Here is a 12,020-nt window from a genome sequence, read left to right on the forward strand (position 1 = left end):
CCTAACCGACTTAAAGAACATAGCAGAACAAGTCTCATTGTGTTCTAGAAAGCCACTATGCGCACGCTCCAGGAAAGCTCGAGCCTTCCGCTCCTGCAACTCCCTGAGCTGCGCCTTTAGGGTTGCGGATCTCTCCCAGTCAAACGACCCGCCGAGGTTGCCTGCTTCGTACTCGAGTTCAATTAACCTTTGGATACGATCCACCTCCCTCCTCTCCTCCCTTTTTTCCTCTTGCAATACCCTATTATAAAAGCCCTAATCCTCACCTTAACTAATTCCCACCACTCTAACACCCCCTCGCACATGGACCAGAGGCCTTCAAGCCTCCAAAAGAAACCATAAAACCCGTGAACAAAAGCCCGCTCCTCCAGCACATCCCGATCTAACTTCCAGTACCCCCTACCAAAGAGACAGTCTGGCGACCCCACCTGCAGGAGCACCCCGTCGTGATCCGAAAAGAAAACAGGCAACAGCCGCCCAGACAACTTATACCCAAAGACCTGGGTACAAAAATATAGTCGAGCCTCCGCTCAACCCCCCTGGAGTTGCGCCATGTAGGACCGGCCATTTTCGGAGTAGTGTGCATGCCACCATCTACCAGACCATGGCAAGCCATTAGCCCGGTAATGGCGCCTGCACTGCTATCCCCCCCTATTCCTAAATCTGTATTAAAATCTGCCCCTATCACTAATTTCCTATTTGTGACACACAGGGGCGTCAGACAGTCAACCATCTCCCTCCTGTCTGCCACCACCTGTGGCCCATACACCACCACTAATCTAAATTTACAATCCCTTATTGTGACATCCACCCCTATAACCCTCCCCTGCATTACCACAAAAGAATCCTCCACTTTTACCTCCCTGTGCCCACACAAAATCCCTACCCCCGATGAGTGCACCCCCCTAATACCCCAAACCGACTCCCCCTTGTCCCTCCCTCTTAAACCTACTAACATCCCCTCTATCCCTCAGGTGAACCTCCTGTAAAAAACAAAAATCAAACCCCACACCCTCCAAATAACTAAATACCGCCCTCCTCTTAACACAATCCCTTAAACCCCTTACATTTAAACTAACAAAAGTAAAATTAGACCCCATGAAAAAATAAAATAAAAACATGTAATACACTCAAATTCTAAACCCAGACAGAAAAAAAAACAAAAAAACAGGAGACTCACCCGATGCTCCCCTGCTCCATATCTATCGGTGAGAACACCATCCGTACTCCCGACATCTCCCCCTCTTCCTCCATCTCACCAACCCAGGATGCAGGAATAGTGTTTGGCTCCGGGGTGCCCTGCACCCTGGGTCTACCCCCACACTCCTCCCCCTCCCCAGTGCTGCAGCTGGTTTGGAAAAAAATCCGGGAGGCTAAGTCCCCAAACAAAAAACTCCCCACCTGCTCCTGTACCCAGTCCTGAGTCTTGTTAGGTGTGTCCCCACCCAACAGAAGTTGAGGGCCTGGGGAAACCAGCAGCAACCCAGAGGTTTCTCCCACCCCCATCACTCTCTTGGCCATCCCCTCCCTCTCACTGTCGGCCAATCGCACCCTCCTCTTCATTCTCTTCTTTGGTGATGGCGGCAGTGGAGAGATTTTTTTTCATTTTTATTTTTATTTCACCTTTATTTAACCAGGTAGGCTAGTTGAGAACAAGTTCTCATTTGCAACTGCGACCTGGCCAAGATAAAGCTTAGCAGTGTGAACAGACAACACAGAGTTACACATGGAGTAAGCAATTAGCAAGATACCACCCTCCCCCCCGCCAGCTCCTCCACCATACCCCTCATCTCTTCCACCAGGGCACTTTCCCCCCAGTCCACTTGCTCTTCCACCGTCTCCTTCTCCAACACTCCTCCCTCGCTTTCTTCTCTCTCATGCTCCTCCACTCGGTTGCCTTCTTCCGCCGCTTTTCCTGGTTCTCCTACTCCCGTGCCTTCCGTTTCCTTCTCTCTTCCATCCCCCGCTTCTTGCTCCTCCTCCTTCCTTGCGGCCTTCCCCTCTGGACCTGTACTCTGGTCATGAGGTGTGCTTCCTTCCCCTCCTCTTCTTCCCCCATCCCCCGCTCCTGCTCCCCCCCCAGCCGCAGACACATATGACCTCTGACGAGCCGGGCACCCCCGCCACAGGTGTGCTGACGAGCCACACCCGTGGCACGCCTTAGGCTTGTCACAATCCCTCGCCTCGTGTTCCTCAGATCCACAAAATCTGCATTTTCTTGTGCTGCACGAGGCGAATATGTGTCCGTAGGCCATACAGCGCCTGCAAAATGGGGGCTGACGTGCATAAAACAACGTCCCCCTGTCAGCCCCTAGGGAGAACATAGCAGGAGGATGGAGGTAGCCACCATGTCCCTTTGGGTCCTCTCTGAGGAGGGCCTGGACGCCTCTCCTCCCATTCCAAAACCCAAGGGAGTCTTTGAGGTGCCTTGCTGAGGAGACGTTATCCATGTATCTCCCCAGAAAAGCCCTCACCTCTTCGTCCTTAACGTAAGGGTTGTAAATGTTGACAGTTACAACCCTGAAGTTGTTCTTCGCCAGGCTTGTTATTTCATAGTGGCTCATCGGCCTCTCACCTCCCACTGCTCTTGCCCTTCTCAGGATATCATCGTGTTTCTCCTCTGTATATAGTGCCACGTCGTATGCTCCCTCCAACGAGTTGCCTTGGAAACAAAACACGTCCTTCACCGTCAGCTTTAGAATCCCCATCAATATTATCCTTCCAAAAGTTTCCCGTCCTAAAGGCTCCAACTCCTTTTCCTTCCAAGCAAACCGAATCGTGTTGGCCAGCCCAATCCCAGGGACCGACCGTGTTGATGTATTTAGCACCATCTCCGCAAGGAGAATGGCGCTCGTTCTGTTCTCTTCTCTTCTCTTCCAAAACAATGAAAAAAGAAAAACCAAAGTGACTGAGCCTATCTGTTGCAAGCTAACACAGAGACAGGAACAATCACCCACGAAATACCCAAAGAATATGGCTGCCTAAATATGGTTCCCAATCAGAGACAACGATAAACACCTGCCTCTGATTGAGAACCACTCTAGGCAACCATAGACTTTCCTAGACAACTCTACTAAACACAACCCCATAAATCTAATAAACCCCTAGACAAGACAAGACACATAAATCACCCATGTAACACCCTGGCCTAACCACAATAATAAAGAAAACACAAAATGCTAAGGTCAGGGCGTGACACCTTCACAACACAAAACTAGTTTGTAATCTGAATATGTGCTTCATATTATCACAGAGGCAGGAGGCATATATATTCTCATATGTGTGTTCTGATGTAGCCTACATTGTTTTATTTTATTTGAAGTTATATTCCGATATTGTCCCACAGCTGAGTATGTGTGCGCATGGCAGGTGTTCTGCAGTGTCGTCTAAACATGTTGCTGTACATTGATGTCTAGAAAATTAGACTATAAGAAATATCAGACTTGTGGAAGCCCTGCAGCTATACCCAAGTATGTGGGCATACTGCAGTGACGTATATAACGCTTTGAATTTATTAGCACCTTGGAGAGTGCTGTCCGTTTCACCACCATAGACAGTAGACTACTTGGCAGCTACGTTGTGTTTGACCCTTTTATCTCTCAGTGTGTTCCGGTTCCTCAGAGCCCCCGGATGAGCCCCCCGGATGCCCCCCCCCTCAACTCAGGGTATCCAGGTCTCAACACAGGGTACCAGGCGTCAACACAGGCCATCCAGGCCTCAACACAATCCAGGCCATCCCGGCCTCCCCCATATGATCACAACCTTCCAGAGACCAGTTCGCACCGTGAGTGGAGGTAGAGCAAACCAATCCTACGGATTAGATAGCACTATACCCCAGTCCCATGGATCCCAGCACAGCGGCCTACAGGCTCCAACATCAGCCGCTACCACCTTACCACCTGCTCCGACCCAGGGGCTGTAGTAAAGGTCAGAAAGTCAAGCCTACATACAGTATACTGGACAGACCCACGACTTCAATGGTATTCTAGAACCCAGTCGGCCCCTGACCTCCGTTGGGCACTACCAGTCTCCCGGTCAGCCCTATCCCGGCTCAGCACTACCAGTCTCCGGCTCAGCATTAGCCCGGCTCAACCCTACCAGCCTCCAGCCATACCAGGCTCTAGCCCCATGCTCAGCCCTACCAAACCCTGGCCCAGCTATACCAAGCTCCAGTCAGGCCCCAGCTCAGCCCCATTAGCCTCCAGCCCAGCCATGTTAGGCCCTAGCCCAGGCACCGGCTCAGCTCCCAGCCCAACCTTACCTGACCCCAGCTCAGCTCCCAGCCCAACCTTACCCCAGCTCAGCTCCCAGCCCAACCTTACCTGACCCCAGCTCAGCTTCCAGCCCAACCTTACCTGACCCCAGCTCAGCTTCCAGCCCAACCTTACCTGACCCCAGCTCAGCTTCCAGCCCAACCTTACCTGACCCCAGCTCAGCTCCCAGCCCAACCTTATTTAGCGCCAAGCTCAGTGGCTCCAGCTTAGCAACCAGCTCAGCATTACCAGGCCATAGTCCAACAACCAGCTCAGCATTACCAGGCTCCCTATGCCTACCCTGAGCAGCCAGGCAGCTACAGCCATCCCCAGCCAAGATGGGATGGATACCAGACACCTAGTCATGAACCCAACGTGCCACCCCTCCAGGGTGTTCCCCCTCTAGTGGCCAGTGTCAAGCGTCTACCGTCAGTGGTCATTGGACCAAACTCCCAGAGTGCTCCCTCTACAGAGTGCTCCCTCTACAAGGACCAGTGTGTCATGCCTCTCTTGTTCTTGATACCATGTTTTGTTTTGAGGTGTGTTGACAGATTTCATGTTAATGCTAATATGGCTCAAATTCACTAGCTAGCTAACCAACAACTGTAACAATGTATCTGAGAGACATTCAAGTGCTCATTGTGCAAATGTATTTATGTTTTCAACAAACTTGAGGCTAAGTATAATTTGCATGTTGTCAATATTCTAAGCCAACTCTGTCTGTTTTGCCCCATAGTTGCACACACATCGGGATTGTTGCTAACTAACCAACCTATACATGTATCACAGAAGCCTCTTCTCCCCACAGCACAATTTCACCCCCTAGTGGTCAAACTGAGCTGCTGCAGAACAGGACATGTTTCTTTTGGGGCTGGATTCATCCGCATACACACGCACGCACACACATGTGTGGACACACACATGCACTTTGTTGCACAGTGATTTCTGAATCAGAGATCCGAGATCAGACTAGCTCCACAAATCATCAAGGAACCCACCAGGTACAACCCTAACTCTGTAAGCAAGCGCACCCTCATAGACGTCATCCTGACCAACTGGCCCTCCAAATACACCTCATCTGTCTTCAACCAGGATCTCAGCGACCACTGCCTCATTGCCTGTATCCGCTACGGTGCCGCAGTCAAACGACCACCCCTCATCACTGTCAAACGTTCCCTAAAACACTTCTGTGAGCAGGCCTTTCTAATTGACCTGGCCCGGGTATCCTGGAAGGACATTGACCTCATCCCGTCAGTTGAGGATGCCTGGTCATTCTTTAAGAGTAACTTCCTCACCATTTTAGATAAGCATGCTCCGTTCAAAAAATGCAGAACTAAGAACAGATACAGCCCTTGGTTCACTCCAGACCTGACTGCCCTCGACCAGCACAAAAACATCCTGTGGCGGACTGCAATGGCATCGAACAGTCCCCGCGATATGCAACTGTTCAGGGAAGTCAGGAACCAATACACGCAGTCAGTCAGGAAAGCTAAGGCCAGCTTCTTCAGGCAGAAGTTTGCATCCTGTAGCTCCAACTCCAAAAAGTTCTGGGACACTGTGAAGTCCATGGAGAACAAGAGCACCTCCTCCCAGCTGCCCACTGCACTGAGGCTAGGGAACACGGTCACCACCGACAAATCCATGATTATCGAAAACTTCAACAAGCATTTCTCAACGGCTGGCCATGACTTCCGCCTGGCCACTCGTACCTCGGCCAACAGCTCCGGCCCCCCGCAGCTCCTCGCCCAAGCCTCTCCAGGTTCTCCTTTACCCAAATCCAGATAACAGATGTTCTGAAAGAGCTGCAAAACCTGGACCCGTATAAATCAGCTGGGCTTGACAATCTGGACCCTCTATTTCTGAAACTATCCGCCGCCATTGTCGCAACCCCTATTACCAGCCTGTTCAACCTCTCTTTCATATCGTCTGAGATCCCCAAGGATTGGAAAGCTGCTGCAGTCATCCCCCTCTTCAAAGGGGGAGACACCCTGGACCCAAACTGTTACAGACCTATATCCATTCTGCCCTGCCTATCTAAGGTCTTCGAAAGCCAAGTCAACAAACAGGTCACTGACCATCTCGAATCTCACCGTACCTTCTCCGCTATGCAATCTGGTTTCCGAGCCGGTCACGGGTGCACCTCAGCCACACTCAAGGTACTAAACGACATCATAACCGCCATCGATAAAAGACAGTACTGTGCAGCCGTCTTCATCGACCTTGCCAAGGCTTTCGACTCTGTCAATCACTAGATTCTTATCGGCAGACTCAGTAGCCTCGGTTTTTCGGATGACTGCCTTGCCTGGTTCACCAATTACTTTGCAGACAGAGTTCAGTGTGTCAAATCGGAGGGCATGCTGTCCGGTCCTCTGGCAGTCTCTATGGGGGTGCCACAGGGTTCAATTCTCGGGCCGACTCTTTTCTCTGTATATATCAATGATGTTGGTCTTGCTGCGACTCTGTCAATCACTAGATTCTTATCGGCAGACTCAGTAGCCTCGGTTTTTCGGATGACTGCCTTGCCTGGTTCACCAATTACTTTGCAGACAGAGTTCAGTGTGTCAAATCGGAGGGCATGCTGTCCGGTCCTCTGGCAGTCTCTATGGGGGTGCCACAGGGTTCAATTCTCGGGCCGACTCTTTTCTCTGTATATATCAATGATGTTGGTCTTGCTGCGGGCGATTCCCTGATCCACCTCTACGCAGACGACACCATTCTATATACTTTCGGCCCGTCATTGGACACTGTGCTATCTAACCTCCAAACGAGCTTCAATGCCATACAACACTCCTTCCGTGGCCTCCAACTGCTCTTAAACGCTAGTAAAACCAAATGCATGCTTTTCAACCGATCGCTGCCTGCACCCGCATGCCCGACTAGCATCACCACACTGGATGGTTCCGACCTTGAATATGTGGACACCTATAAGTACCTAGGTGTCTGGCTAGACTGCAAACTCTCCTTCCAGACCCATATCAAACATCTCCAATCGAAAATCAAATCAAGAGTCGGCTTTCTATTCCGCAACAAAGCCTCCTTCACTCACGCTGCCAAGCTTACCCTAGTAAAACTGACTATCCTACCGATCCTCGACTTCGGCGATGTCATCTACAAAATCGCTTCCAACACTCTACTCAGCAAACTGGATGCAGTTTATCACAGTGCCATCCGTTTTGTCACTAAAGCACCTTATACTACCCACCACTGCGACTTGTATGCTCTAGTCGGCTGGCCCTCGCTACATATTCGTCGCCAGACCCACTGGCTCCAGGTCATCTACAAGGCCATGCTAGGTAAAGCTCCGCCTTATCTCAGTTCACTGGTCACGATGGCAACACCCATCCGTAGCACGCGCTCCAGCAGGTGTATCTCACTGATCATCCCTAAAGCCAACACCTCATTCGGCCACCTTTCATTCCAGTACTCTGCTGCCTGTGACTGGAACTAATTGCAAAAATCGCTGAAGTTGGAGACTTTTATCTCCCTCACCAACTTCAAACATCAGCTATCTGAGCAGCTAACCGATCGCTGCAGCTGTACATAATCTATTGGTAAATAGCCCACCCATTTTCACCTACCTCATCCCCACAGTTTTTATTGATTTACTTTTCTGCTCTTTTGCACACTAATATCTCTACCTGTACATGATCATCTGATCATTTATCACTCCAGTGTTAATCTGCAATATTGTAATTACACCCCTACCTCCTCATGCCTTTTGCACACATTGTATATAGACTCCCCTTTTTTTCTACTGTGTTATTGACTTGTTAATTGTTTACTCCATGTGTAACTCTGTGTTGTCTGTTCACACTGCTATACTTTATCTTGGCCAGGTCGCAGTTGCAAATGATAACTTTTTCTCAACTAGCCTACCTGGTTAAATAAAGGTGAAATAAAAAAAATACAAATAAAAAATAGCAGCTACATCGACTAAAAGGCAGGGCCGACAGCTAGCGTAGCGGTTAGGTTGCTAGTCCGAATCCCCGAGCTGGCAAGATGGAAAAATCTGCTGCTATGGTCTTGAGCAAGGCCGTTACAACAACTGCTCCCCGGGCGCCGATGACATCTATTAAGGTAGGCCCGCCGCACCGCTCTGATTAAGAAGGGTTGAGTTAAATATGGAAGAAGAATTTAGGTTGAATGCATTTAGTTGCAACTGATTAGATTTCCCTAGACCCAATACTATACCTTCGCATAACAAATTAAATAACTGAAATATACCTTTCTGTCCCTCTCTCTCCCTCTTCTCCTCTCTCTCCCTCTATCCCTTCTTTTTCTCACTTTCTATGTCTCTCTCTTTCTCTCTAGCTCCATACAGCTAATTTGGGAGGTCAGGGGTCAACCTCTGATGTGGTCTAGTCCATCATGAGAGAGATCCAGAGCACTGGGCCCCTAACACAGAGTATCTAAAGCATACGTCACTTTATCCTAGTGCCGGGTCTGACACACACACACACACACTTATGCATGCAATGAAAAGCTGCATTTAACATATTGTGTTGGCTAGCATATAGGAAAGTTCCCAGCACCTCGATCTTGATCCCATTTGAACTGAACTCAACGCCAGTGTCAATGGCCACACCCGTCTTGATCTTCAATGGCCTGGCGGATGCCGATGCACTCACGAGCTCTACCTTGGCCTTCACTTATACACACAGCAGGGACACCTCTGCAACAATCCCAGCTTTTGGCCTCTGGTTCGAATATGCGGTCTTACATTTTACTGTGATACCCTCCAATTTTTGCGCCCTTCCCAATTTGGGCATGCAATTTCCTGGTTTATTATCTAATCCATTCCAGAAGCAGCCCTCCTCTTGTAGGATTCTTTTGTGGTAGTTTACAGGGCCGGACAAAGTTGTCTATGGTATCCACCCATCCATTGCTGACTGCTCTAGCTAAAAACACAGAACGGAGAAACCGTCTCAAAACGCTGGGAGAGTTATTTTCACTCCCGCTTTCCCATCCTTGAACTGCATTGTTGGTTAAGGGCTTATAAGTAAGCATTTCAAGGTCTACTACACCTGTTGTACTCGTTGCAAGTAAAACATAACATTTGATTAGATTTTTTGATTTGACGTAATTAAAACGTCAAGCTATGGCCTAATTCTGTTACTGCAGTTATGTCATGGGTTGGCGTTGTATGGGTTGGGGTTGTCATGGGTTGGCGTTCCTTTTATTTAGAAATGACGCCAAAAATAAACAATACAAAACAATCGTGATGCTTACGGGCTAGGTGTCACAAACAAAGTTAACTACCCACAAAGACAGGTGGGAAAAAGGGCTGCCTAAGTATGGTTCCCAATCAGAGACAACGATAGACAGCTGTCCCTGATTGAGAACCATACCAGGCCAAAACAAAGAAATACAAAACATAGAAAATAGAACATAGAATGCCCACCCCACATCACACCCTGACCTACCCAAATATTGAAATAAAACAGCTCTCTAAGGTCAGGGCGTGACAATCACAAGAATTGTAGGAATATGGGACTAAATACTAAACATTTGACAACTTTATTTGTAAGAATAAAAAAATAAATCTGTTTCTCTCAGCAATTGTGTTAGTACAAAATAATATAATTGTAAATATGTTCAGAGCATACAATATAGCTCAGTATTTTAATTATTTATTTTATACAGTCATTATTGCTCATCTTTATCAAGGGTGTCAATAATTTTGGACCCCAGTGTATGTAATGGAATGTATACTGTTGCTGATATTCTGAAGTAAATACTCAGTTCACTATCAAACTCACTATCACAGTGGCAAAGTGCTTTTCCAAAAGGTCCGCCCAGTCACCTGACAGCTCACCTGACAGATCAGGTGGTCACTAGCTGACCATATTAAGATGGCCGCCACACACACCCACACACCACAACAATGAATTGAACAGCAGCCATTGGTGAAAAGCACATTATCCTTGAGGTGAAGAGGGGAACACAGCTGGATGAGATGAGGGTAGCATTTTGCGATTCTGTTGGCGCGAGTACAGTTGGTGAGAATGAGGGGACGATGGTGAAGAAGATTGGAGTAAAAAGGGCTAAAGTTGGAAAATAACAGCAGTTTATGGTTGGAGAACGATTCACGAGCAAGTATGATTTTTTTGGGGTGACACATTTGGTCTTTCGAAGATGGTGAAGGACGAATTGGGAAAAGTGGAATCGGTTAGAGTGACCAGGAGTGGTTTGATGTGCATTTTGTATGTGTCAAAAGCACAAAAGGAGAAAGCTCTGTGGCTCTACAAGATATCAAAGTATGATGTGGAAGCAATGATTTTCAGAGTAGAGCACTGGTTAAAGGTGTCATCTCTGGTGTGTTGTTGGACATAGTGGCTGTGTGGTTTAGGGATAACATGCTAGGAGTGGTAGAAGCCCATCGCTTGAATTGAATGATAGACGGAAAGAAGGAGCAATGCCTATCAGTTTTACAGTTTTTTGATGAAGTGGTTCTCCCGACTTGTGAAACTTGGGTATGTCAGATATGAGGTGAGACCATATGTACAGAAGCCGCTGCAGTGTTACAATTGTAAAAAGTTTGGACATGTGGCAAGTGTTTGTTTTTTAGGAATAAATGTCATAGTTGAAGAGTCAGATGAATCATGTTACTGTAATTGTGATGGGAATCACGTTCCCGGAGTGCCCTGTAAGGATGAAGGAGGTTGCAGAAGCAAGGGTCAGGGCTCAAAGTCTGATGTACAAGAGGTGGACATTGAGGAGGTCCAGGGAGAAGACACCGAAGCCTGAGAGAAAGACAACCAAACCTTTAGTCTAGAAACTATCATTTTACAGATGCAGGTTGAAAACGTTTTTGGCAGATGCGATCATTCAATATTCCCTTTTGTCGTTTAGTGAAATCATCCCATGTGAAGAGTCAACTCATTTAACTAAAGTTAAATTTGTAACTAAATTGTTTATTTCTATTGGAAGGATTTAATCATTTGCAATTATGTCTACTTATGATAAGGTAAAAAGTTTGTTTCTGTCTCCATATGATATGGTAAATATATCCAATGCAAAAAACATCTACATTTAAATTATATTAATTAGCATATTTCCGTAAATTCCCATATATTACTGTTAATTCCCACGGAAAGTTTCCACCTCTGAATATTCCCCAAAATGTGCAACCCTACTGACGCCTCATATGGAATTCAGTCATAGGAGCCTGTCCATACAGTCAGTACATTAGACAGCTCACACAGTATGAAGTCCTTGACTTGTCTGTGGTCTACTTGAGGTCTTCTACTCACACTGTCACTCTTCATTCATGTCTATTCCTGACCTAATTTGTGTCTCTTTGTTTACCTGTTCAGTCTGGCAGCAGTAAAGATACAAAGTACCTTCAGCAGTGGGCAATCCCATTCCGAATGATCCAGGAAATTGTTTCCTCTCTTCAAGTCACTTCATGTACATTCTGTACATAACTATTTAGGAGTCATCATATAGAGGGGATCCTTCCTGATAGTTACGTTTGTCATAACATTTCAGCATGATACGAACGTTTGCAGTTTGTTGATAGCGAGAAATCTAGAATTATTGCCAACAGAATTAATCAATCTACACTGAACAAAAATACAAACACAACATGTAAAGTGTTGGTCCCGTGTTTCATGAGCTGAAATAAAATATCCCAGAAATTGTCCACAAAAAGCCTATTTCTCTCAAATTTTGTGCCTAAATTAGTTTACATCCCTGTTAGTGAGCGCTTCTCCTTTGTCAAGATAATCCATTAACCTGACAGGTGTGGCATATCAAGAAGCTGAT

This window comes from Oncorhynchus keta, chromosome 6, assembly GCF_023373465.1.
Source record: "Oncorhynchus keta strain PuntledgeMale-10-30-2019 chromosome 6, Oket_V2, whole genome shotgun sequence".
In the NCBI taxonomy this organism is placed as follows: domain Eukaryota; kingdom Metazoa; phylum Chordata; class Actinopteri; order Salmoniformes; family Salmonidae; genus Oncorhynchus; species Oncorhynchus keta.